General features: G+C 35.7%; 1 long non-coding RNA gene across 2 annotated transcripts in view; it reads right to left on the minus strand.

Moving 5' to 3' along the window:
• Positions 1–7,521: 7,521 nt before the first annotated feature.
• The window catches only part of LOC141275842 (uncharacterized), a 331,184-nt gene continuing 311,018 nt past the window's right edge, over positions 7,522–27,687 (minus strand). The window contains exons 2-3 of one of the 2 annotated variants that reach the window (XR_012324281.1): positions 21,345–21,424; positions 7,542–7,593 (exon numbers count right to left, since the gene is read on the minus strand). This is a non-coding gene — a long non-coding RNA (uncharacterized lncRNA). Of the gene's footprint in view, positions 7,594–21,344; positions 21,425–27,687 lie in introns of both variants that reach the window. The other variant, XR_012324280.1, reaches the window with a different exon arrangement.

The following is a 27,687-nucleotide window of genomic DNA, read 5'->3' on the forward strand; positions in this document are numbered from 1 at the left end:
AAACTTTTTTTTTTTTTTTTTTATGGTACACGGGCCTCTCACTGTTGTGGCCTCTCTCGTTGCAGAGCACAGGCTCTGGACACGCAGGCACAGCGTCCATGGCTCACAGGCCCAGCCGCTCCACAGCATGTGGGATCTTCCCGGACCGGTGCACGAACCCATGTCCCCTGCATCGGCAGGCAGACTCTCAACCCTTGCACCACCAGGGAAGCCCTTGTAGGCTATTTTTGAGGCCAACAACATGAGGTCTGATTTAGCTAATGAATGTCCAAATTTACAGCAGCAGAGACCATTCTTGAGCCTCTGATATGATACCATTCTACATGAGGCTTCTTCTAGGAAAGGCCAGCAATTTGATCTGGCAGGAAAAATACCTTTTCTGAGTATGATTTGCCTTTCTTACCTGCAGATCCTCAACCAATCCAATATCACTATCTGAGGGTTTATGGAGTATTTAATTTCTGTCCTAGGATCTCACATAACATTGCATCAGACCAGGGGACCCAGTTTATTGCAAATGAGGACTGTGATCATGGGATCCACTAGCTGTATCACATACTGCACCATGCAGCACCTTTCTGAGAACTAGAATGTCCTGTTGGAGGCATACCTGAGGCACCAGCTTGGAGTTGATATCTTACAATGATGGGACACCATACTCCATGGCACAGTGCATGTCATGAATCAAAGACCTTTCTATGGCACCAGCCATGCTTACTCTAACTCCCAATGGCCCACTTGGGGATGTGTGCTGCCTGTACCAACAACTATGAGCTCTGCATGTTAGGGAACACTTTCACCAGGGGACACATGAGAGAAGCATTGAACTCTAAGCTATGACTGCCACGGCACTTCAGGATGTTTGTGTCCAGGGACCAGTAGGCAAGAGGAGGAGTTACCATCTTGCAGGGGTTATTTGCCCCAATTATCAGGAAGAGTTAGGGCTGCTGTTACTCAGTGGAAGTGGGGAGAACATGTTTGGCACCCAGGCAATCTGCTTAGGTGCCTCTTTTTACTCTCCTGTCTGTTGTGAGGGTAAATAGCTAAGTTCAGCATCTCCAACCTGAGAAGATCTTGGTGACTAGGGGCTCAGCCCTCTTAGGATGAAGGTAAGGTCTGGGTTGTGCCACCATATAAACCAGCAAAGGTAGTAAGGGGAATCTAGAATGGATGGTGATGAGAGATAAGTTTCAGTTACTGTGTGAGACCAGCTGCAGTACAATTTGAATTCCAAATAAACAGCAAACCTTTTTTTTTAGTATTATTACAAGCATGCTTTATGCAATACTTATACAAAAATTATTAGGTATTCTGTTTTTCACTTGCTGAAAATGGTAATCCTACCTCTGATGGACATGGGGTATGCCTGTGTGCCTCCCAGATGTCTCATCAAAAGACTTGTCCCCGGTGCTGGGAATGCTGTCAGCAGATGCCTTCAGCTGTTGGCCCTTTTAGAGATTGCCTCAGATACAGAGACTTCAGCTCAACTGAGCTCACACCCGTCCAGGAATGTCTCACATCCCATCACTCACCGGAGCAGATAGATAAAAGTCTGGCCACTTTTACCCAATGGGCACAACTCTGATAGGACACTTCAGCTTGAGAGGTCCTGGTGGGGTCAGCTGGTGCTGTTGGGCCTCTGCTACATTCAAATAGTTCTGCTGCTGAATCCTGCTTCCCCCTTCTCCTTTCCACAGGTGTCGATCCCAAAGGAACTCCCAAATAAACATCCTTCACACACAAAACTCTGTCTCAGAATCTGCTTTCTGCTGGAAGTGAACTGCTACATTCTATTCCCCTGGACTTCCTTGTATAAGAGACAGAAAAAATACCTGTCTTTCCTTAAGTAATTTTTTATTGAGATATAATTTATTTGCATTAAAATTCAGAGATTGTAGGTGTAAAGTTCAATTAGTTTTGACAAACATACACTCATGTAACCCACACCGCCATCAAGATACAGAACATTTCCATCAACCAAGAAAGTTTCCTTTTGTATCTTCCCGATCATTTCCCTGACCTCCACAAGAAGCAACCACTGGTTTGATTTCTATCACTGTAGATCAGCTTCATTGATTCTCAAATTTAATATAAATAGTCATGAACTATGTATTATTTTGTATCTGGCTTCTTTTATTCAGATTAAGGCTTTTGAGATCCGTCCATGTTATTAACAGTATCAATATTAGACTTGTTATTGCTGAGTTATTATTCCATTGAATCACAGCTAGTTAATCATTCTCCTCTTAATGGATGTTTCCCACTTGGGGCTCTCATGAGTAAAATTACTAGGAATACTTTTATCCATAGACTTATGTAGGTGCATGTTTTCATTCCCATTGGACAAATATGTAGTAATGGAAAAGTGCTGGCCCATAGGTTAAATATGTTTTATTTTTTAAAGAAACTGTTAGTTTTCCAAAGTAGTTGTACTATTTTGTATTCCCATCAGCAAGGTTGGAGGTTCTGGTGGCTATACGTCCTCTCCAACATTTGGTACTGTCAATATTTTTCATTTTAACTACACTGGTGGAAATATACTGATGTCTTGTTGTGGTTTTAATTTGTATATCCCTGATATCTAATAATGTTGAACACTTTTCATGTACTTATTGACCATTTGTATATGTTTTTTTGTGAAGTGTTTGCTCAAATCTTCTGCTTATTTTTGAAACAGGCAAAAGATAAACATACATATGATGTATATAAGATATACATTATAAATATACGATATGTCATTTGTCATATACATGTGTTGTGTATATTTTCTCCCAATCTGTAATTCACCTGTACATTTTCTTAATGATGGATTTTGATGAAGAGAAGTTTAAAAATTTTGTTGGTGTCAAAATTATCAATTTTTCCTTTTATAATTGGTGCTTTCTGTGTCTTTTTAAAAGCCATATATATTTTGAGTTCTCTTCATAAGAAGCTAAAATTTGTCCTAGCTGATATGCTTTTTCATAGTAACAAAATAAAATTTAAATATTTCAATTTTTAGTTTAAAACAAATATATATGTTCCTTAAGTGTGAATTTCTTTAATTTTTCTTAACCATTTTAGGTCTCAGTTGATAACTGGTAGATGTGAATTCATATTTAAGCATATTTCATCATATCAGAAAAGAAAAACAGATTTTTAAACCTCATAAAATTTATATAGCATATTTAATTAACTAAACAATGTATTCTACTATTAGTGTAAATATTTGAGGACTGAGTATATAGTCAATATTTTAGAAATGTTTATGTTTGACATACTTATTATATTATTAGTCTTTCCCTATATTATAAATGCTAAATAAATTTTCAACATTATAAATTTTCTGATAATGGTGTGTGTGTGTGTGTGAGTGTGTGTGTGTATTTGAAATGTGTGCATTTGAAGTGGAAAAATCCACTAAAGATTTTAAAATGAGTACTATATTTTTATACAATGGAAAAAAAAAACTCAGTCTAAGAATATGTTCATTAGATAAGAAAAGCAAATGATAAGAAAGTTGTGCTCAGTAACATTATGCAGAAGAAATCTGCTTATATGCTAAAAATAGAAGACATGATATTGAGCAGGATAATATTTTCCATTGATTTACATACAACACTTGCATTTGTGCTGAAATGGGAGGCACTTACTTATAAAAGCACTAAGATGCCTTTAAGTAAAGCACTGAAGGAGGTTGGTAGTAAGTTAATAAAATACATTTCAAAAGGAAACACTTAAAATTCTATCCTTTAAAAATTTATCTAACCACCAGTTTTTAATTTATAAGGTGACACCTATGGCTGATTTAAAAAATATACATAAAATATCTTTTCTCTATGTCTAAATTTCCACAATGCCTTTCTTTCAGTTTTAAAAAAAATATATTTTATGGTGAAGTTTATTTACACCCATTTTTTCCTGCTTTCTTCTTTTTTGCTATTATTAGTTTATCTTGAAATTATTTATTTATCTTGTACAAGTTCAAATCCTGGTTCCACTGAGCATCAGCTATGTGAATGTGAACAATTGATTAACATATGACACTGATATAATAATAATGCATAACTCACAAAATTGTGGTGGAAAGCAAATGAAATTATTCACGTAACTAGCTTAAAATAGCACCTGGGCATTAAATAAATGTCAATCATTGTTACCAGTATTATATATGCATACATATATCTTAGTCTGCTTGAGCTGACATAACAAAATATTATTATAGACTGTTTATTTTATAGACTAGTTAATTATAGACTGAGTGGTTTGAAAAATAGAAATTTATTTCTCACTCTTCTAGAGGCTAAGAAGTCCAAGATCAAGGTGCAACTGATTTGGTTTCTGGTGAAAGAGGTCTTCTTGGCTTACAGTTGGCTGACTCCTCACTGTGTCCTCACATAGTAGAGACAAAGAGAACTCTCTCTCTCTCTTCCTCTTCCTTTAAGGCCACAGTCTTGTCTGATCAGGGCCCCACCCTTATGACTTCATTTAACCTTAATTACCTCCTAGAGACCTTGCTGCCAGATTCAGTTACATTGGGGGTTAGGGCTATGACATGTGAATTTTGGGGGAATACAGTTTAGTCCATATGAACATATTTATAAAATATCTATCAATTATATTTATTTTATGGAAGGAGTCATATGCATATAATATGAATATATGTATATATATACAAAATATATAAATATTCCTTATAGAAATAAATATATAATATACATTTGTATATAGTTTTGTTTATATTTGTATTTAATATATAAAGTAATAAATATTTCTTATAGAAATATAATTATTTCTACAATGAAAACTAGATTTTTTGCATCTATTTATCTACAATGATATATATACATATAGTTGATTCACTTTGTTGCACAGCAGAAACTAACACAACATTGTAAAGCAATTATACTCCACGATATAAAAGAAAAAACTACAATGACTGATTTTGAAAGGATGCCATAAAAGATGCTATTGGAATGCCTATAATGTTTATACAAGGCTAGATGATTCACACACCATTTCCTCTTCTTATTTTTTTCTCTTTTTTCCCCCACTTTTTTCACCAACATAGCAGGTTGCTATAAATGACAACACAATGGTGAAGAATTGTTCTATATGCTACTAATTTTTTCATAAAAAACCATATGCTCATATACTTCCAACTTCAAAAATAATCTCAAAAATAGATGGTCATTCTCTTCCTGGTGAATGCTGAGAAAGAAAATAAAAGCAGTTTGTGGTGGATGATGAAAGCAAATAATCACCCAGCATGTGTATTTGGGGTCAAATAAAGTAGTTTTTTCAAAATGATTTCAAAACTGTCCTAACACCTCTGTTTTATATCTGATAGGACTCCAAAGGGGTGCCAGTCGAGCTGAGCTGCTTGATGTGTTTAGAACATTTCTGCGTATGGATGCTGTTAACCCAACAGTGAATGTGTCATAAAATTAACTTCCATTCCTAAATTTTTTTAAATAATATTTCTTATTCTTTGGGGTACTGGATTTTTCTCCATGTGGTTTTTATGGTTAAAATCAGGAGATTAATATAAAGTATTTCCTCCCATGGGCACAGTGGAAAAGTATGAAGTAAAGTATGCCATACATTAGAGAGAAGAAATATGGGTGATAGCTGGAGGTCTAAAGTCTAGAGTTTTTTATTTTTAAAATGTTTATTGAAATATAGTTGATTTACAATGTTGTGTTAGTTTCAGATCTCTCTCTCTCTTTCTCTATCTATCTATCTATATAGATATTCTTTTTTTGATTCTTTTCCAATACAGGTTATTACAAGATGTTGAGTTCCCTGTACTATACAGTAGGTCCTTGTTGTTTATTTTATATATAGTAGTGTGTATATTTTAATCCCAAACTCCTCATTTATCCCTTTCTCTCACTTGCCTTTGGTACCCATAAGTTAGTTTTCTATGTCTGTGAATCTATTTCTGATTTGTAAATAAATTCATTTGTATCATCTTTTTAGATTCCACATATAAGTGGTATCATGTGATATTTGTCTTTCTCTGTCCGACTCACTTCCCTTAGTATGATAATCTCTAGGACCATCCATGTTGCTGCAAGTGGCATCATTTCATTCTTTTTTTATGGCTGAGTAATATTTCACTGTATATATGTACCACATCTTCTTTATTCATTCATCTGTTGATGGACCCTTAGGTTGCTTCCATGTCTTGGCTATTGTAAATATTGCTGCTATGAACATTGGGGTGCATGTATCTTTTCAAATTATAGTTTTCTCTGGATATATGCCCGGAAGTGGGATTGCTAGATCATGTGGTAACTCTATTTTTAGTTTTTTAAGGAACCTCCATACTGTTCTCCACAGTAACTGCACCAACATTCCCACCAACAGTGTAGGAGGATTCCTTTTTCTCCACACCCTTTCCAGCATTTATTATTCGTAGACATTTTGTTGATGGCCATTTTGACTGGTGTGAAGTGATTCAGACAAAATGAGGTGGCAGAGGAATATGTTTCAGATGAGGGAACAAGATAAAATCCCAGAAGAACTAAGTGATGTGGAGATAGGCAATCTACTTGAGAAAGAGTTCGAGTAATGATCATAAAGATGATCCAAGAACTTGGTAGAAGAATGGATGCACAGAGAGAGAAATTAGAAGTTATTACAAAGAGTTAGAAAATATAAAGAACAACCAAACATATCCAATGTACCATTGAAGACTACAATAAGTGAAATGAAAAACACACTAGAAGAAATCAATAGTAAAATAAATGAAGCAGAAGAATGGATCAGTGGGCTGGAAGACAGACTGGTGGAAATCACTACTGCAGAGCAGACCTCTGGAACAACATCAAGCACAATAACATTTGCATTGTAGGGGTCCCAGAAGGAGGAGAGAGAGAGAAAGTGCCTGAGAAAATGTTTGAAGAGATAATAGCTGAAAATTTCCCTAACCTGGGAAAGGAAAGTGTCACCCAAGTACAGGAAGTGCAGAGTCCCATACAGGATTAACCCACAGAGGAATATATCATGACACATTTTAGTCAAATGACAAAAATTAAAGATGAAGAGAAAATATTAAAAGCAACAAGGGAAAAGCAACAAATAACATACAGTGGAACTCCAGTATGGTTATCAGCTGATTTTTCAGCAGAATCTCTGCAGGCCAGAAAGCAGAGGCACAATGTACTTAAAGTGATGAAAGGGAAAAACCTACAACCAAGAATACTCTACCCAGCAAGGCTGTTGTCCAGATTTGACAGAGAAATCAAAAGTTTCACAGACAAGCAAAAGCTAAAAGAATTCAGCACCACCAAACCAGCTCTACAACAAATGCTAAAGGAATTTCCCTAGGCAGAAAAGAAAAGGCCACATTTAGAAACAAGAAAATTACAAAATGGAAAATCTCACCAGTAAAGATGAACATACAGTAAAGGCAGAGTTTTAGATTTTTCCAGAATCATTATTTTTGGACAAAGCTGTTTGTAGAAGGATCTAAATGTATATATATTTATCTGTCGACCATGTATATTTAATGATTGTACTGTAAGGTCAGACTACCTGAGTTGTGTCTTGAATTTGCTCCTCATTGCTCTGTCACTTTCTCAGTCCTTCTGCCCTTGGTGTCCTCACCTGTAAAAGAGGAATAACAGTAGTACTTCTGTGTTAGGCTTATTATATTAATCAGTCCTTGAGATTATACCAAGCAGCCTGCCTGATGCTAAATAAAACAGTAGTGTTACATATTATTGTTAGCTTATTAACCATGTTTTCTTTACTGACTTCTCTGTTAAATCTGGTAACAGAGGTAGGTCGGTAATTCCGACCCTGGACAATCAGAATATTCCATTCTTCTTGTTGCACTCATGGGTTTGTTTGAAAATATGATCTGAAATGGACCAATCAGAGTCTCCTGTGGACTTATTTTATTTCTCAACTTTATTTTTCTTAAACTGAGATTCAAGCTTAGGGATTGTACCACTAGTATCCATCTTCCAAGGAGAGCAAGGAGAGAGGGTCTCGGTGGGGAAAGAGACAATCTGATAATATTTGAATATCTAAATCCATTTATACCAGAAGGGAGGACAATTTACTCCTAGACCACTTAGTTAGTGGGCCATTACTTTTCTACCCTCCTGTCTTCCCTCCTTCCTTCCCTCCCTCTCTTTCTACCTCTCTTTCTCCCTTCTTCCTTTTACTTTTCTTTTTCCTCTCTTCTTTTATTTATGCTGGTTTAAATTGGTTTTCTTTCACTTGCCATTTGACCAATATATAATGAAGAAATTATAATAATAATAATTTTAATATAGATTTAAAAGATTTGAATGGGGACTAATGCAGTGCAGACACAGCACTGGAATATGAGGTAATTGGGTTTTTTTACATAATATTGAATCAGTCTTGTGAAACAGTAGGGCATATTGCTTAATAAATATTATTTATAGGACAAAAATCACCCTAAACATTGCCTGCTTATATAATGAAATTTATCTTGCTTCTTCAACTTATTTCTGCTTATTATGAAGGAAATCATTATGTGATAAACATTTATTCAAAGAATTCACTCTTGTGTATTATACATATTGAAGTTTAATGTCATTAATTGAATTTCAGTAAATTGTAGCCTCTTGTTTAGATGAGAATCAATCACTGAAGAAAAAGTCATTGATTTTCCCCCATAAGCATCAGATTAATATTTACAAAGGTAAAGTATACCAAGTTTGGAATCTTGTAGGCTTGGACTTACGATTAAAAATACATGACATACTTATAGACTCACAACAGCCAGATGGAGTGAGGTAATTATCTGATAACAGTTTTCAAAGAAGATGTCTTGGCATTTACCAAGATTCGTGGAAAACCTACTAGGATGATTACTATGGCAGTGAATGCAGAACATGACATTCAAAGTAACTGACAAAGTTCACTTTTCTTTGTGCGCTTGCAAGAAAAAGGAGTTAGAAGAAGAAGGCTTACAATGGATCAGATTGAGTATCTTAAAATGTTGCTAGCACATAATGCCATATTGGATCTCACTCAAGGTCTCTTCACTGCCACATTGTTTAATGGAATATGTCTGTATGTGCATGGATCTGGCATATGTTCAACACATCCTTGTTAAGCCATCAAGAAAAATAATGGTTTCGTATTACAGGGAAGCAAGGAACATTACATTTCAGGACTTAACATTTCTAGACTGTCAAAACCTCTCGGTTAGCTCATTGACTTTTCCATATCTTTTTTGTCTTTATTTTATTAAGAAGATACAGTTTCAGAAAATTTTTTGCTGATTTTACTTAGAAGAGATACTAAAAATGTTTATAACTCTAAGTCTCATTTATCTTTCAAATCTGAGGTTAAGTTCTACCTACTTCCCAAATCTTTGTCTGATTTACAGTAATCTTTCTTTGTTGAGATCCTCAGATAATTGTAAAGGTCAATTATCTTTACTAATTGTTTAGTACTCATTGTTGAGGCCACTGGAGGTGGCAATAGAAATCACATCTCTACCCCACCCAAATTCTGAAGCAATTAAAAAACAAGACAAATGGGGCAGACAGGGGATAAAAAATATCATCTTCATTACTGATAGACTTGATATAGGTAAATGTGTCTTATATCTTAGAGGCAAACAAGCTTACTGACAGTGCTCACCAGAATATTATAAATCTACTGTAGCAGAGATATCAGCTGCTTACCAAATCTGCACATGCTTTCAATATTCCCCTAGCTCCCTTGCAGTTAAACTGAATAATGTGATGAGTTCTAGACAATGCCCTATGACATATATGGTATGTCACTTCCAGGTTAAAGCATCTAAAAGCTGCTGTGCAATGTTTTGTCTTCACCTTAGCAACATTACCAGAAATTCATATGCTCAAGTGGTACAATGGCAAGACATAAGCTGACTGGATTTCTGACTCATTGCTTGGAAGTGAATAGCTCTTGGAGAGCTGCTGAAGTCACTGAGATTTTGTTACCTCAGCATTGCCTATTTCAACAAAACAAAAACTCATTCCCAGCTAGTTCTGTATACAACTTGTAGAATGGGGCAGCAGAGTGGAACACATTTTTTCTGTAGGGAGAAAGGACAGCAAATGGCTGGGCTAAACATGCCCAATTTCTTTTCACCCACTCATGGATCATTGGTGGGGTGGAATGAGTGAAGAGATGCAATGATAGTGGAGCTCCTGCTACACATAAATAAATATCAAGAGTGTGAAAAAGAGTTCAATTCCCCTAACATCCAGCTACTCTTGTTCTATTAGTCTACTGGGTTTATCTAATAAGCCTGTGGATTACCAGTGTTCCCTTTGGAGGGAAAACATATTTCCTTTGGAGGCCACAATAGAGGCCCACGTACTGCAAAAAAATAATAATAATAATAAAATAAATAACAAAACGAAACAAAACAAGATGGCTCAATTTGAGGCTTTAATTCATTTGGATTTTGATGTCTTTAATTTTTATCTCTTAATTTCTTCTTTGGAATATAAAATTGAGAGAAAATTTATTTCACATTTGGGAATATCTACTGGCTACTATTATTGGAATATCCTAATTTGATTCTATTTGTAGAATCTTAGATAGTTTATGTTGGACAATACGAGTGGGTTTAATTTGAGATGGGAAATAGAAATGAGAGGGTCCTGTTGGATTTAAGTACAAAATGGCCTTGGAGTTAATTCCTAGTGGAACAGGAAATGAGCAATCCTCCACTGCAATTAGTTGTACACAAGGAGAAAATCATCAAGTTCAACTTGTGATGGTACTGTGCCTTCAGTTTGGACATTGTGCAGTTTTATACAGTTATATAATTTTACTTATCACAGGAATGATTGGACTACTAAAAGTATTTTGCACCATAGATCATTTCTCTGATTAAATAAAAAAGAGTAGTTGCCTGGCTAAGTGGGTCATTAGCTGAAATTTTGCGAGTAGTTTCTTCAAGTTTGATTTGCAAGTTCGGCTGTAAGACTTCTAGATAAATCTGAGTTAAGTTTTTAAAAATTTCTGGGCCTAAGAATAAAGATTTTTCTTTCTCGTCATCAAAAGTAGTCTGTAAATATCCCTATTTCATAATAATTAGATTAGCCTTAAACTTTTCATTTTGGAGGGATTAGTCATAATTCTAAAATTTTTCTCAACCTATTTAATTAATTGGTATTTGAAATCATTTCAGAAATCTTGAGGAGCAAAATCTACACTGTCCACCAATGATTCCAGGAAGGTACTAAAAGAAGTAAAGTTTGGTAAAGGGAGAAGTCGCCTCATGAAATAGGAAAACTGTCAGGATCCTCCTGTAATCTCCGTCAAAGGGGACAGGTAAATCCCCATTTAATCATAAGCTTAAGGTTTAAACTCAATAGGTTAGGAGAATTAATGGCTAAAGAAGATTAGTAGGGGGATGCTTCTTCCCTACCCCTGATATTTCCTTCTATCTGGAGGGAGTTCCAAAAGTGTAACCTTCCTAGCCTCTCTCCTAATCCCCCTCACTCACTTCTTCCCACAAACGTGGAGTGAGTTATTTTACTGGAGAGCTTGGAAAAAGGTAGTGTGCATGTGTATTTTAGTTCCCTTCTCTCTCTCTCTCTCTAATTCAGGTGATTTTAAAATTACTTAAAGATGCTCTTTAAAAATTTCTGGTCCCCCTTTCCAGAGATTTAATTCAGTAGGTCTAAGGTGGGCCCATGATTTTGCATTTTTAACAAATTCCCAGGTGGTGCTGATGCTGCCAGTCCAGGAACACCACTTTGAGAACCACTGCTGAAATACAACTCTGCCCAAAGAAAGTGCACGTTCTGCTCTGCTCCTCCACCACTAACAGTTATGCAAAGGCAGCTTCTGTCCCTGTGGTAGGCTCAGCACTAGGATTACCTCCAACAAGGTTGGTGTCTGGCCAATCCTGGGTCAATATACGAATGCCTCCTTTGTCCCAAATGGAAGTGCTCTCCCTGATTTTGATTTTCTAGCTGTCTTAACATTTTGTCTATATTTTAACTTGATCAGAATTTGAGTAGGAAAGAAGGGTGCTATTGCTGCCTCTCCTCAAAATCTCAAAATTAATATCTATGCCCTCATGTAGTCTACCTGCCTGTATTTTAGGAAATGTAGAAAGATGATAGTTCTCTATCTTTGTAAAGTCAGTATGCAATCCAGTAATGCCCTTTGTGCACTTGAACCCAATGCTGATTAAAGAAAATCTTACAGATAAATATTATTGTCACCTCCCAGACAATGAAATATTTCATTGTTAGCTAGAATTTTAGAAGTTATCTCAAACACATGAAACTCTTTTTCTGTAGAGTGAACTATTAGCAACCTGTTCTGAAGAGCTAATGCTGCTGAAATCATTAGGATGGGACTTTCGGGAATGATGTCTAGTGCTCAGTGAGTAAGCCTTCTTGATATATGCTATCCCGGGAAGTTAATTTTTCAAGTTTGATTAATCATCGACTTTATTCCTTCAAGGTTTTCTATCTCATGCTGGGTGGATTACAGTCCAGTGACTACTCCTAGCAGCTAGCCAGCTGGTGATAATTGCTGTTAATTTCCTGGTATTTGGCAACCAATTGCTCCTTGACAACTGGAGGAAGATAACATAAGAAAGTGTCAGACGGGAACTGCAAAATAACATTTATTGTTTTTGCTTGATTATAAAAAGTGATACATTCTTACAGTTGAAAGTTTTAAAAACATGGAAAATAAAAGGAAAAAGTAAGAATTTAAACACAATCCTTTTATTCAGAGAAAAGCATAATTTTTGCATAATTTTAGTGAATTTCTCATCTCTCCATCATCTTTCCTTACACAACCTGATATGTACGTACATACCACCACCATCACTACTACCACTTCTACTAAAAATTTAGTATCGTTCTGTTTTTCCAGCTCTGAATTCTACTTTTTTTCTATTTAAAAATCAATCCTCAGCATTTTCCATCTTTAGTTTTCAGAAGAATTATTTTTCATGGCACTACAATATTCTATTATATGGTTGTGGAGTATAAACCAGGAGCAAAAAGGTAATCAAACTGGCAATTTATCCTGAAATTCTTTGTAGAATCCAGGAGGAGTGATTCTCAAAGCAGTCAGATAATGTTATTTCACTTGATATACTTTAGCCTAAGGAGGGCCTATGCAGCCAAAGAAACAAGTCTAGTGTTGTGGGACATACGTTACATTTTTACTGTATATATTAATCAGTCAAAAACACAGACTTGAGGAAATGAGAATTTATTTTTTAGTAACTAAATCTGAGTCTCACCTAGATCTATCTTTCTGAGTTATAAATAAATTCAGTCATTATTAGGAATTCCCTTTCTCCAGGTATACAGTGTTTCCATAGTCCAATGCAATATCAAGATATTTTCTACGTGTAAGTGCTGATTGAGGTATAATGCTCGCTTGTCCAGCCTACAGGAGCTCCTCCGATGCTTAAAAATTACTCTGAAAGATTGGTACTTGTATTAGTCAGGGCTCCTCAGAGAAGTAGAACTAATAGAATCCATAGAGATAAATGTGAGGAGATTTATTATAGGAATTGGCTCATGTGGTTATGAAAGCTGAGAAGTCCCACAATATGTCATCTGCAAGCTGGAGAACCCAAAAAGCTGTGGAATAATTCAGTCCTATCTAACGCCCGAGAGCCAGGAACTTTGATACCTGAGGGCAGGAGAAGATGGATGTCCCAGCTCAATAAGAGCGTCAATTTGCCCTTCCTTTGTCTGTTTTCCATTAGGGTTCCCAGTGGATTGAACGACGACACCCACATTGGTGAGGGGGGATCTTCTTTACCCAGTTTACTGAATTAAATTCTAATCTCCCCCGGAAATACCCTCACAGAAACACCTGGAAATAATGTTTTACCAGCTATCTGGGCATCCCTTAGGCCTGTCAAGTCCACACATAAAATTAACCATTACTGCACTCATTGGTGCTCCTGGGTGCCTATTCTTTGGGTGCATATCACAAGTATTTCTTTAGAGTCTTACCAACCTCCCCAGCTACTGCCCTAAAGTACCTAGGGGTGGAACGTACCTTCTGCCCTCCAAATTTATTTTAGTCTGTGGGAAATATCTCCTTTTATTTTCATGCTCTTTGAAGATATAATATTTTTAATGAAATACGTTGTTAATTAAAATAGGAAAAAGCACTGTTTTCCAATAGTTCCTGTTTTGGTGATCAAAAATCTCTAAGACAAGGAAGTATCAAGGACTTGGACCGAAGTGAAAAGGACGTTATATAAAGTTTGATATATATTTTTGAATACAAGAATGGATGAATGAATGGTTACCAAACTATGAATAACAAGGATTTCTATAATGTGTTATTATTTAAAAAATCACATGTATTGTCTTATTTTACTTCACAATGACTCTGAGGTACAGAGATCATTATTCCCATTTTTTAGAGAAATTGGTGCTCAAAATAGTTTTGACCTGCCCAGGGCCATATCTGTAGAAAACATCAGGTCTGTGGAGTTTTGATCCTAGGATAAATGTTCATTTTGCCAAACATGACTCATACAATGGAGTAACCACTAGAGAAAGAAGAAATAGTACAAAAGTCTAAGGAAATTGAGTATATAAAAATCCATAGCAAGCATTCAGAGAATGGAGACTGATGACTCAGGAATGAAGAGAACAACTGTGTACATTTCTAACTAGTACCTATGCTACTTGTTGCATCAAGGGAGACACCCAGGAGAAAATGTGCTTTGTAAAATAGGATGAGAAAATATTTGGAAATCAAAACAAAGCCACACAGATAAAGAATTTTAAAAAGTGATGTAAGTAGGAGAGTAGAGAAACAAACTGTTCTACTGGAGCTCTAAAAATCAATAAGCATGTTCTATTATAGGAAATCTAGATTTCTGGGAAAAACAATGTAACAATGTAATAAATCCCCTGAGTGCCATTGATTCCAAGAATTCAGTATAGTTCCTGGAAGGTACCTATGGTTGATTATTGACTCTCGACTGAGGGTTGTAGACCTAACATGAGCCACTGGGAGTTGTGCTCGTTGACAATAGGATGTAACAGACACCCTGCCCCTCCTTAATCTAATCTGCTGGATGCTAGTTGTCCCTGCTAATTTACAAGGAGGTGAATGATATTTCCAGAGAAGGGCTCCCAAAATCTTAAAGAACTGTGCAAAGTGACTTTGAACAGAAAACTGAAGTACTTCAAAGAACAGTGATGTTTTTAAGTGAATTCAGGTATTACAAGAGGTACTGAAAAAGGGCATTTGGAGTCTAAATCATAATGTCAGAATCCTTGGCGTAGAAATTAGCTCACCTCACAGGAGTCAGAGAATGTGTTTGTTTTTTGCCTGCAGACTGCGTGGCTTGTCCAAGAATGCACTGAGCTGAATAGGGAGGAGAGATTCAAATTCTAAGATAAAGGAACAAAACTGTGCAGAATAGAAATACTGGCTATTAATAAACATAAATAATTATTTAGAAGAGGCTAAAAAATAAACTTTATGGTCTCAAATGTCTATAATATACCAATTTTTAGCATATGGATAATAAAAAAACTAAACATGAGATTATTGCTTAAGGTGTAATGTTTAACCTCAGTGATGTCATAAGAGTTGTTGGAGTGGATTCACAAAGGAAATAAGTAACTGGAGCTAGTTAAAAAGAAAATACAAATCAGGAGAGGAGAACCAGCAGTAACTAACATCAGGAAGACATATGCTAATGTGTTGGATTGTAGAGTGGATTAGGGCTGTTACTGATACATAGATGTGAGTACATTCTCTTCCTAATGGCAGTATATATACTTTTACATCCATTCATCTTCATGGGGTTAGGACCTTCTTGGAGAAAACAATATCAACTATAGAAAAATGAAACAAATTAAAAACCAAACAAGGCTTGACTTTTTCAGTACTTAGAGTGTCAGCTAGGTAAGCACTACTGGTGAATTGAGGCATCAGGAGGCATCAGAAGACAAACTGTAAAGGAGTAGGGGGCTGGGAGTGGAATGTTTGGCACCTGAGAAAGAATTCTTTTAAAGGAAAGAAAATTTCTGATCATCAAAGGACAGCAGTGGCTTAAACTATAATTGGGAACTGGAAGAAAAGTGAATCTGTAACTCACTTCCTCCCATTTCCCCCAAGGCAGGCAATTTTGACTGGACCAGATCTCCTTGTGAATATTCTGGTGAAATTTGCCAGCTGGAAGATAAATGAAGGTCTTCCAGGAGCTGCTGTGTACTGACCAGGTATCCTTTTAGCAGACGATTTCTGTTTTTTTAGGGCTGTTTATTATAAATAAACCTACAATGGATTTATGAGACATGACTGTATTGGAGAACAGAAGTTAGTCACATAATCTTTGCAGTTGCATGATTAATAGTATATAAAGCCTGAGAGAACCCCAAGCTAAGTACCTTCTCTGTAAAATTTGTAACAGTCTTTGTCAGTGCTGGTTACTCTAACCTAAAACACACTTCAGAGTGAAAGCGATTTTAGGAAGGTGAATCTGATGGGGTTAGTGCATCCCAAATTTTGATTTGGCGTTGATTGTGGCTCCTCTCTTGTGACCTTTGTGGACTAGGAGTAAAGCTCAGTGCTGGATAAGACTTATTCTGTGTGAGTCTGATTGAGAATTGTGCCCTTTGGAGGAGGGCAGTGCTATTACTTGAACTAAAGATGAACTGAGGCCCCATAGCCAGGTATGTGGGATAAATGGGCTAGCAAAATCTAAGTCTCTATGATTTAGTGTTAAAGTGACTTCAAACTAGGGAGCATTTGTGAGAAGGTAAAAGGAGAGAAGTGCTGAAGAAATATCATTATCATTTCAGAGCCAAGTACATAAATGCTGCTTCTCTACAATCCTTACATTTGAAGGTGACAGACTAACAGATGGAAGGAATGCATGATGCATTCCTGACACAAACTACAGAACTGGCACAGAGGCAAACTGAGGGACTTACTGAACATCTGCTGGAAGTCTCAGTTGGCTAAAATCAGAGTATCTGACAAGTTCTTGACCTGCTTTGCTGGTGACTTCATCTCCCAAAGGGTAAAGAGAGCAAGAACAGAAACTGCTATTCCAATTTTGACCCTCTCTTCAAAAGAATTGGTGGAATAGAAGAGATGGAAAGCCTTGAGGAAAAGAAACAATATTATTTTGTAAGTTACTGTGCCATGAAGGGAAGACTGGGCCTAAACTGACCTATAATCTAGATATTGTGAAGGCCAGCTCCATAAAAGTCAGGGGAAAATAGGCTCACTTCCATGAGATAGAGCTCTACAAGGGAAGAGAGTTGTGAGTGTATTGGTTTTCTATTGCCGCTATAACAAAATTATTGCATAATTGATGGCTTAAAGCAATGTCCATTTATTACCTCACAGGTTTGTGGGTTAGAAGTCTGGGCACAGTGTGGCTAAACAGGATTCTCTGCTCAAGTCATTGGAAGGTCAAAATTAACATGTTGTTTGGGCTGAAGTCTTACCTGAAAGCTCTGGTGAAAATTTCACTTCCCAGCTCATTCAGGTTGTTGACCAAATTCATTTCTTTGAGGTTATAGGACTAACGTTGCTATTTCCTTGCTGGCTGTCAGCCAAGGGCTAGCTTTTGCTTTTAGAGGTTGCCTGTGTTCCTTCTCCTGCTTTTTATGTGGCTCCTTTCAGTAACATCAGATTGAGTCCTCTGACTTCTGCTGCATCTTTCTGACTCCATCTGGAGAAAATTCTCTGCTTTTAAGGGCTCATGTGATTAGATTGGGTACACATGGATCACCCAGAGTAATCACCCTTTCTTCAGGTCTGTAACTTTAATTATGTCTGCAAAGTCCCTTTTTCATGTAAAAGGGGAGGGATTAGTGCATGGATATCTTCAGGGCAGCCATTCTGCACATTAAATGAGAATTTTCTTGATAAGATCTAAACAATACATAGGATCAAAGTAAGGCATGGAAAGTGCAGATAAAATTTCCCTTGAGCTAAAAATTTTAAAGAATATGTGTACAAAGTTTTTAGAAACTTACATTTTAAGAACAGTGTCAGGAAGACTAATACCCTAAATGAGCTATGCATCTGAAAATGTTTAATAAATACCAAAAGGACAATTACATTTATATTTTCATTAAGAAGGTAGAGAATTTTAGGCTTGGAGCCAGCTGAAAGAAAAGTATTAATGAATATCCAAGAGATGAGGGAATTTTCCTTTAAAATAAATTGTCTTCACACTGGAAAACAATTCATTCAGGAAGTATATGAAATAATTGTTTTAGCTGTTCAAAGGAGTTGCATCTCGATCTACTCTAGCTGAATTATATGCTAGGGCAGTGAGAGGATTTAAGAAAAAAAACACCAAACATAATCTTTGAGAAATCATATTGAATGGGAGAGATTCAAGAAATACAAAGCATGAAAACACTGACTCTGTCTTGTTCTGTTTAGTATGTTAGACAAGGACTTACACAAGAATACAGAAAGGTTTGCTTAGAATTATCTTGTTCTTTAGTTAGGAAGGGGAAAGTTAACACACATTAAACCTTCCCAAAACTCTGATTTGAATGTTTATTATTGGAAACTAACAATGAATACTCATTCAGATGTTATAAACTGATGTGGACACAAATGGTGGCCAGATAATATTCTTAAAAAGATAAGGGAGGATTGACAGTGCCTGCAGACTCGTTTTTTATGTGTGTGAAACAGAAATATAAAGATGATATATAACAAGTTCTCATATCAATCACTAGTTTTTCCACATTAAGGAACCAAAAACTTTTAACCAGAATGGAGAAAATCAATTTTCTCTGGTCTGACCTGTAGTTCTTTTTTCCAGAATTTGGTAATTAAAAAAAGATTGTGTCATGCTCCTCTTGTCCTGAACAATTTGTATTTAGTAACCATTTTTTATTTCAAATTGAAAATTAAAATAATGTGTTCATTTTTTAGCAAGTGATTTTTGAATACCTGTTATAGATCAGAGTTGGCTCCAGGCAGAGTTGTACTCTTTCTTGAATCTCTGCTTGTTTGTGGGATCAGTTTTCTTATTCCTGAAATGCATTACTAGGATAATTTCCCCCAGTGAAGGTCTGTTGAAGGTAAACTTCCTCAATTCTTATATGTCTGAAAACACCTCTATTTCACAAGCACACTTAGATGATAGTTTAGCTGGGTATAAAACAATATAATTTTATTATAAATAAAATTCTCTTAATTTAGTTCAGATATTGAAAGGTATAATTCCTTTGTCATGAATTTTTTTGTTCCTGTTGAGAGTTCTGTCATCTATTAATTGTTATTGTTTTCTTGATAATCTGTTTTCTCTCTTTGGTTGCTTCTCCTTGTCTTTAGCATTCTGCAATTTCATTTTGAAGTATCAAAGTATGGATTTGGTTTTGTTTCATTTTTCCTAAATTGTTTTTATACTTCTTGATTGCTGATTTTTGATATCCTTTATCAATTCTGTATATTTGTTAGCTATTTTTTCCTTGAAAATTTGCCTATCCCCCACTCTCTCTACTTTTTACATTGTATACCTTTACAATTTGTCTTTTAGAGTCCTTAATCTTTTTATAGAAAACTTTTCTCTTCATCTCTGCCTACTACATTTCAGATAATTTCTCCAGTTCTAACTTCCATTTTACTAATTATCTCTTTTATTTCTTCCAGTTTTATTGAGATATAGTTGACACACAACACTGTATAAGTTTAAGGTATACAGCATAATGTTTTGATTTACATACATCATGAAGTGATTATCACAATAAGTTTAGTGAACATCGATTCTCTCATATAGATACAAAATTAAAGAAATGGAAAAAATGTTTCTTTCTCGTGATGAGAACTCAGGATTTACTCTCTTAACAACTATCATATATAACATAGAGCAGTGTTAATTATATTTATCATGTTGTACATTACATCCTTAGTACTTATTTATCTTATAACTGGAAGTTTATACTTTTTAACTACCTTCATCCGATTCTCCTTCTTTCCCATCCCTCACCTCTGGTGATGAAAAATCTGATCTCTTTTTCTATGAGTTTGTTTGCTTGTTTGTTTTTGAATTACAATTGACCTGCAACACTATGTTAGCTCCTGTTACACAACATAGTGATTCGTTATTTCTATACAACTAATTATCTCTTGAGCAATTGGTCTACTATTTGACCAAGTCATTAAAGTTTATTTTTATTTCAATGACTACATTTTCAATTTTTATAAGTCCTTTGGCTTCTCTTCCAAAGTTGCCTGGTTTTGTTTTCTATAGATTTCTTTCTCATATTTTCAATTTTATCTGTATAATTATTTAAAACATCCATTTGATAATATTTAAACTAATAATTACATAATCTGAAATTCATGAGAGTAATTACCATATGTGTTGCTTCCACTGACTCTCACTAACAATGTTTGTTTCCTCCTATGTTATGGAAATTTGCATATTTATGTTTATTTTCATGAGAGCTTTATCTATGGAAATCCTACGGGACTCAATTGAATATTTGCTTCTGTTAGGCACCTATGGAATTTTATATATATATGAAATTCATACCCTGAAATTATATGATGGCAGGACTGGGAATTTTTAGGGGGAAACTTATTTGTTACTACCAGGATTCTAGACTGGACAATGTTTTATTTGTTAGGAATTAGTGATTTTTTGGATATGAATGTAAGAACCCAAGCTGGCTTATGCAGGAAAGTGGGGTTTAGTGGGGACAGATGAGTTAACAGAAAATCCATAGAGTTAGTTACTGGTAGATAGATAAAACCCAGCTCACCTGTCTGTCTGTCTGTCTCCTTCTTTTCTCTCATTATGAATTATTGAAAAAGGGCATATTGGGTCAATTCATATGGTCTGAAAGCATGTTCACATCATATGAAATGGATTTTAGAGGACCTGCTCTTTAGGTAGGTAGAAAATTAAGGAAGGAATAATAATAATTTTGAGAGACTGGAAACTATTTTTTGGTGTAATGTAAGTTGACTATTAGCTCTCAGTTCCCAAATACTAGGCTTATTTAGCAAATCATATTGGACAATTGATGGTATCAGCACATGAACAGATATACCCAGTGAACATAAAAATTAGAGAGCAGAAACATCATGAAAAATCTAAATTATTATACCTAAGAAAAGAATGGAGATGGATGAAGTGTGACTATCCCAGAGGACTCCCTCATACATGGCATAGAGCCTATGGAGGGGGTAGTGATTCTCTGGGTGCCAGTAGTGAGCAACATACAGAGGAAAGTGTGCCTGTCATCACCCTCAGATGCTGTAGCACAGTGGCCAGAACACAGATGTATGAGATATGACACATGATTCAAACATAAATCCAACACATGAGCTCAAGCCAAAGGGTTGGTCAGCAGTATACTGTTGGTAGCTCAAAGCCCTGAACTCACCATGTGCCCCATGTCAGTGAGCATCACACACAATCAGCTTGTCAAGGCCATTCTGGAAGCTTAATCTTATATAAATAATCCTGTGAAAGAAATAATACACTGGTTTGCAGGGAGCAATTGTCTTTTTAGGCCACCCTCTAGGAAATAAGCCCCAGCCCAGTGGGCCCTGAAATGACTTCATAGGCATGAGGCCTGGAGCTCCTTGGGGCCTCTGGTTGAACCCATGCATAGGATTGAAATTTGGAAAGTGCCTGGAAAGGAGACATGGGGACCAGGGGCTATATAGGTCCTAATCTAGGCCTGAGACTTTCTATCTGTATATCACTGCAGACTTCAGCTGGCACAGGCACAGGAGGAGGACTTTGACAATTTTGAGAAAGATTCTTTAATATCTAGGGCCCCTTGAAGAGCAGAGCCTGAGGCAGGGTCCCCACTTGCCTGGAGCTAAAGGAGTTACTGGTCTCCATTATGAACTCCAAGAGGGCAGGAAAGAGAATGTTTTCTTCACTGTTTCCTCAGTACCAAACACTTGATAAATATTCAGAGAAGGAATGGACTGGAACTTGATTGCCACACACATGAAAGATTAATTAATCATGACAAAATTTTAACTTAGGGTCCTAGCCCTTAAATGTAAAGTATATATCATAATACCTTTCTCATAAGATTTAAAAAATATTACTGTGATAATTCATGTAAAGTACTTAGAAGAGTTACTGGCAGAAATGTATAATTAATACATATTAATTGAACATATAAATTATTTAATCCATGAATGAAAACGAAAGTTTTTTAGATTTTCTGCTTGTAGAGATTTAATTCGTCATTTAATTCATGACTTCTGACTCTAATGTGACTTAAAAAATTAATTTCAGAAAGGTAGGTCCTGGCCCTGATTTACCCTGCTTGGGTAAAGGCCCAGCCTTTACCTGGAGAGAATGTAGACTTTGCTGGAGAATACGTAGACTTCGTCTCCTGTCCTTTTTAATTTTTTCTTTATCAAAGAAAGGAACCTCTGGGGTGCCAGGCACCAGTATTTAGCTTAGTGTTTATATACAGTAGGGGCTTAATAAGTTTTTGTAGAACTTAGTTGATTTTACTGAAATAAAATTGATTGGTTATATTGATGTTGCTCTGGTCTTAGAATCTGCCAGGCTCTGTATAGAAGTTCCTAGGATTTTCTTATCTGCCCTATTTGTGTAGAGGCCTTGAAGATTCTGAGAAAAGTCTGGGTTTAGGTTTAGAGACTTCCCACTAGAAAAGCTAGAAGTGAACTTAGAGGGGTTAATTTCCTTGGAGTATTTCCATTTTTTTCATATTAAAAATAGCACTCTCAAAGGCTCAAAGATTACAGGAAACATAACTTAAATATTTGAAGCATGTAGAATAATGCTAATTTTTCTTTTATTCTTAAGTTATGTACATTGTATAACAAACAGATAAATGTTGGATATTTAATTTATCTGTAGGACTCTAACTCATATTAATAAAAAATATGCTGAGAGTTGTTCATATCATACCTTTCCTTGGAAAGTCCTTGAGGGCTAAGATTATTCTTTTATACATACATAAAACCCTCATTCTCTAGTGTATTTTATCTTAAAATAACAACCACTGTCTGAAAAAAATGTATAATTCCTTTGTAGCTAAAAGCTAGATATATCTCTGCAGAGGTCTGGCATATTCCGGAGAAGAATAAAAGAAAGTCTGTAATTTTATTTGAATTTGAGATTAAAATAACCAAAATATGTACTCCTTTAAATTAAAAAATCTTTTTACTGTTTTTGTATTTAAAGTGTCATTAGTATATAATGACACACAACCAGTATCTTAAAACTTTGGTTACATGTTTCTCACCTTACATTGGACTGCATTAGGATAACAGCTGTCAGTATGATCTGACATAAATTGAGGAGTCTGCTCTTTTCCACTGTAGTCCCAGCTACCCATAAAGTCCCAGATACCCATGAAGATGGTGTCAACTTCAATAATAAGTACAAAACTGTCTTCCCCAGAGCATGTCATGATCCTCTTTATCACAAAGATTCAACCTGAACATTAATATCATGCTAACTGGCAACGTGAAGTTGATATTAGAGAGTTTACTTTGTTTCCTTTTCTAAGGAATAAAGGAAAATAAACAGATGAGTTGCACCATGAAGAATGCATAGCTGGACAACAGCTATTGTTCCCTTGATTGCTGATGACTAATAGGCATAGGAGTTTCCCATCAACTAATTTAAAATCACTGTTTGAACAGTATAGCTTAAAATGATTCCCTAAATACTTTCTTATTTAGAAATCCTGAAACAGTGGCAATGGTCTCTATGCTTTTGATTGTTATAATGATCATCACTTTTAGGCTTAATTAATCTGAAATGGAGAGCACTTTTTGGCAAATGGGATTCGTTTCTATTGAGTCTCACCATCAGACCCGTGAAATATATCAGTACACCATGCATTGAATCACCTATTAAGGTGGAATATGCTCAAAAATTGAGGGAGGGTGTCTTTTAGCTGCTTTTCTTGTTGTAATTGAATTTTGATAACTGAAAGCCTCTACATTCAAAATGTCTTCAAATGCCAATTGCTCCACACTGTATGCTTTTTATTCTTTCTTGAAATTGTAACTGGTTATAACATCAATAACTGACTTTTAGTTCACTTGTGTTCATTTGAGCTATTCCGATGTTGTGTGCACGCAATACGAATTATAAATGAAGAATTCAAAGCAATGATCTCACTAACTAACTAATTAGATCTTGCTTTTTAAATTCTATTGCTATTAAATGCAGTAGGTGTGTGTATGTGTGGGGTCAAATAGGAAAGAAAGCTACTATTATTGATACCATTCTTCTGGAACAATGTCATCAATTCAACCCAATGCATATTACCCACATCTAGACATGCCTAACGTTAAAGATATATGGATATTTACAAAAAAGTAATAACATCTAAGTGGACAGCAGAAAAATTAGTGTCTATTTAAAGCAGATTAATAGATGAAAAGGAAGTTCTAAGCAGGTATTTGCTCCCTACATGTCTTACAGATTTCTGGATCTTATTTTTAGAAAAATGTCACCATTATTCCAGGCCATTCATCACTGAAATAAGCAAGATTACAGACAAAATGCAGCTGTAGTAACCTACTTTAGGCTTAACATATATTGGAAATTTAGGCTTAAAATTAATTTGGAAAAATTTAGAATTAAGTTTGCTCCATCCCCAAGCTCCTTCAATATTCTTAGCAGAGGATATTCAAGAAGCTTTAAAGCAGCAGCTTGGCATCTAACTACTTTTGCTATTAGTCATGCTCTAATCTTTGCCTCAAAGCCTACATACATCTGAGCTCTTGCCTGAAGTCCATCTCTCCTAGGTGGGTCCCTGCCACAGTTTTGTGCCAATCTCTTTCATGTTGAACTTAACACTGACCTTTTACTATATTTTCTGGTTATCTTGTATTTCCCACCTTTTGGTCCCTGTATTAGCTTGCTGGGGCTGCCATAACAAAGCACCACAGACTGGGTGGCCTGAATAACTGAAATTTATTTTCTCACAGTTCTGGAGGCTGTAAGTCTAAGATTAAAGTGTCAGCAGGGTTGGTTTCTTCTGAGGCCTCTCTCCTTCACTTATAGATGGCTGTCACTTCCCTGTGTCTTCACATGGTCCTTCCTCTATATTGCGTTCTGTACATGTCTGTGTTGAAATTTTCCCCTCTTATAAGGATACCAGTTATATTGGATTAGAGATCACCCTAGTGACTTCATTTTAACTTAATTACCTCTTTAAAGACCCTATCTCCAGATACAGTTACATTCTGAGGTACTGGGGTTAGGATTTCAACATATAAATTTGGAGGAGGGCTATAATTCAGCCTATAAAAGTTCCCATCCTTTCTTCTCCTTTTACAACAGCAACAACAGTTATTATGATTTTCATAGCTAACATTCATTGAGTGCTTATTAGAGACCAGACGCTATTCTAACTGCTTCACTTCTACTGTGCCATAAAGACTAGAGCTCTGATCCCACACTTTAGATTGCCAACCTTGTGACATGAGTCTTGTTACCCTCTGCCAGAGTCTCTGATGTTAGCTGGTTGATACCTGACTTTGTAGAGACAGGATTGCCTAGTAGTTATAAGTGTGGACTTTAGAGCTGGACAGCATGGATTTTAATTATAGATCTGCCCTTTATTGGCTGATTGATCTTGGGAAAATTACTAACCTCATTGTATTTCAGTTTTCTCATCTGTGTGAAAGAGGAAATAATATTAGCTATAGAGTTGTTGTTGATGGTTAAACGCGTTAGTACAAGTAAAGTTCTTAGTTTTTCTGGGTGTGTGGTAGGCACAGAGAAACAATGAGATTAGTGCATCCTACAGTAATGCAATTTTGGATAAAATGTGATTGGCAATCTGTTCCCATCCTCTGCAGCAGCCTTAGACCAGTCATTTCATTAACTTCAAATATTTTAACTTCACATTGTACAGGTTATATTTTTTGGATCTCACATATGGTATTATGATGGAGTTTCACTGTACTTGCTATATTTTAACTCTTATTACGGTTTCATTTTTTCCTGACACTGGGATTCCTGCTTCTGTTTCTATACTTGCCTTGATAACATCTGTTATTACCTTTTATGTAGGTATCACCTTCCTGAATTGCCACCTAACTGTTACTCTGTGAACACTATACCAGCCTGCTTTTGCTTCTGACTACTGCCTGTAATAGGTTTGCCCTACTCCATTGAATATGTCTAATTCCTCACCTGGTTTGGTCATTCTAGTGCTGACATCCCATACTGGAATAAGGCATGAGCCCTTAAGATTCACCATCTGCTGCAAAGAATTTTGCTATCTCTGTGTAAACACAAATAACCAGTAGGTGATCATGTTCACTCGACTGATAAAATTAGTTTACTCCAATTACTCAGCAATGTATGTCTTCAAGGCTCTACTGTCTCTCAGTGTCTCATCCAATAGTTAGCTGTCAATAAAACTCTTTGTTGCCCTGTGCTCGAAGTTGTGGGCATGGTAATAATATGTTTAGAAGGTGTTACAGTACATGAGTTAAGTCTATCACCTCTGGCGTCATATTGATGGGTCTGAGGATCAGCTCCACCACTTACTAGCCTAATGATTTTAGCCTCGGTTTCCTCATCTGTAAAACTGGCATATTTGGACCTATGGAGAAGATGCAGTGAAATAATTTACTAATCAATTACATGTGCCAAGTGCTCTACAAACATTATCTTATTTGATAACCATAACAACTCTCTGTGTTAGTTATTATTAATCTTGTTTCATTTACAGAAGTGTTGTGATCCAACCAGAGTAGACCCTGCCATTATTTCTACACTTTGCTACTTACTGTTCTCTTGTAAAATATCTCCTATTATTTGGATGTTCAGATATTATTTATGAGCTTCCTGGACAATGAAAATATGTTATGTTTTGCATCATGCTAAAACCAGCTCTTACTCCTGATAATTACATACTATATATTTTTTGAATAAGTAAATTAATAAATTTCCTGAAAGTGATTTTATAACAAAGTTTTATCTCATGGGGATCTGTCATGGCAAATAAAGAGAATTGTATTTTTTCACTTTTCTAACAGAATAGTCATATTTGAGAAGGTGTAGAAAGCCCATGAATAAGAAGGATGAAAGCAAAAGACACTGACCAGAAAAGATCATTGTTTTCAGTAGAGGTCATATTGGGACTATCTTTTTTTCTGGAAAAAAGTTGCATAGCTTTTAAAAAAAGGTCATTCATGGGATGGCACACACCTCAAATTTAATTTTGTCTTATTTTAAAAAATGACAGTAGAAATCTTTTAAGAAAAACAACTATAGTAGAAATGTCACATATTAGAAAAAGGTGATACTATAATTGGCATCAGAACCATAGTCTATTTGGGCTGAGAATGGACTTGAGTGATGATCCAATCAAAGCTCTCAAGATAAAATGAGGAAACTGAGCTCTGACTATGCCATGTGCCTTGCTCAAAATCACACATATAGCGTCAGAGCTAGGTTTAGGAACTTGGTTCTATGTCCTTAAAAAATATAATATTAATGGATGTTGAGAAAAATGGTCCTTAAAACTTTGTGTACTTTGTACAGATTTATTCTACTATAACAAGTATGTTAGACTTGCCTCATTTAGGCTCACTTGCCATTAATGTAATTAATTCACCTACTGGTATGTGTATTTGTATCACAGTCACTCTCAGTTCTGCACTGTAGCTTCTTTGTCAAAACACTCATTTATGCTATGTGCAGTCAGTTTGCTCTTGATTGTACTTTCTTTTTTTTGTTCTATAAAGGTTACCTTC

Source organism: Tursiops truncatus, chromosome 11 (genome assembly GCF_011762595.2).
Source record: "Tursiops truncatus isolate mTurTru1 chromosome 11, mTurTru1.mat.Y, whole genome shotgun sequence".
In the NCBI taxonomy this organism is placed as follows: Eukaryota; Metazoa; Chordata; class Mammalia; order Artiodactyla; family Delphinidae; genus Tursiops; species Tursiops truncatus.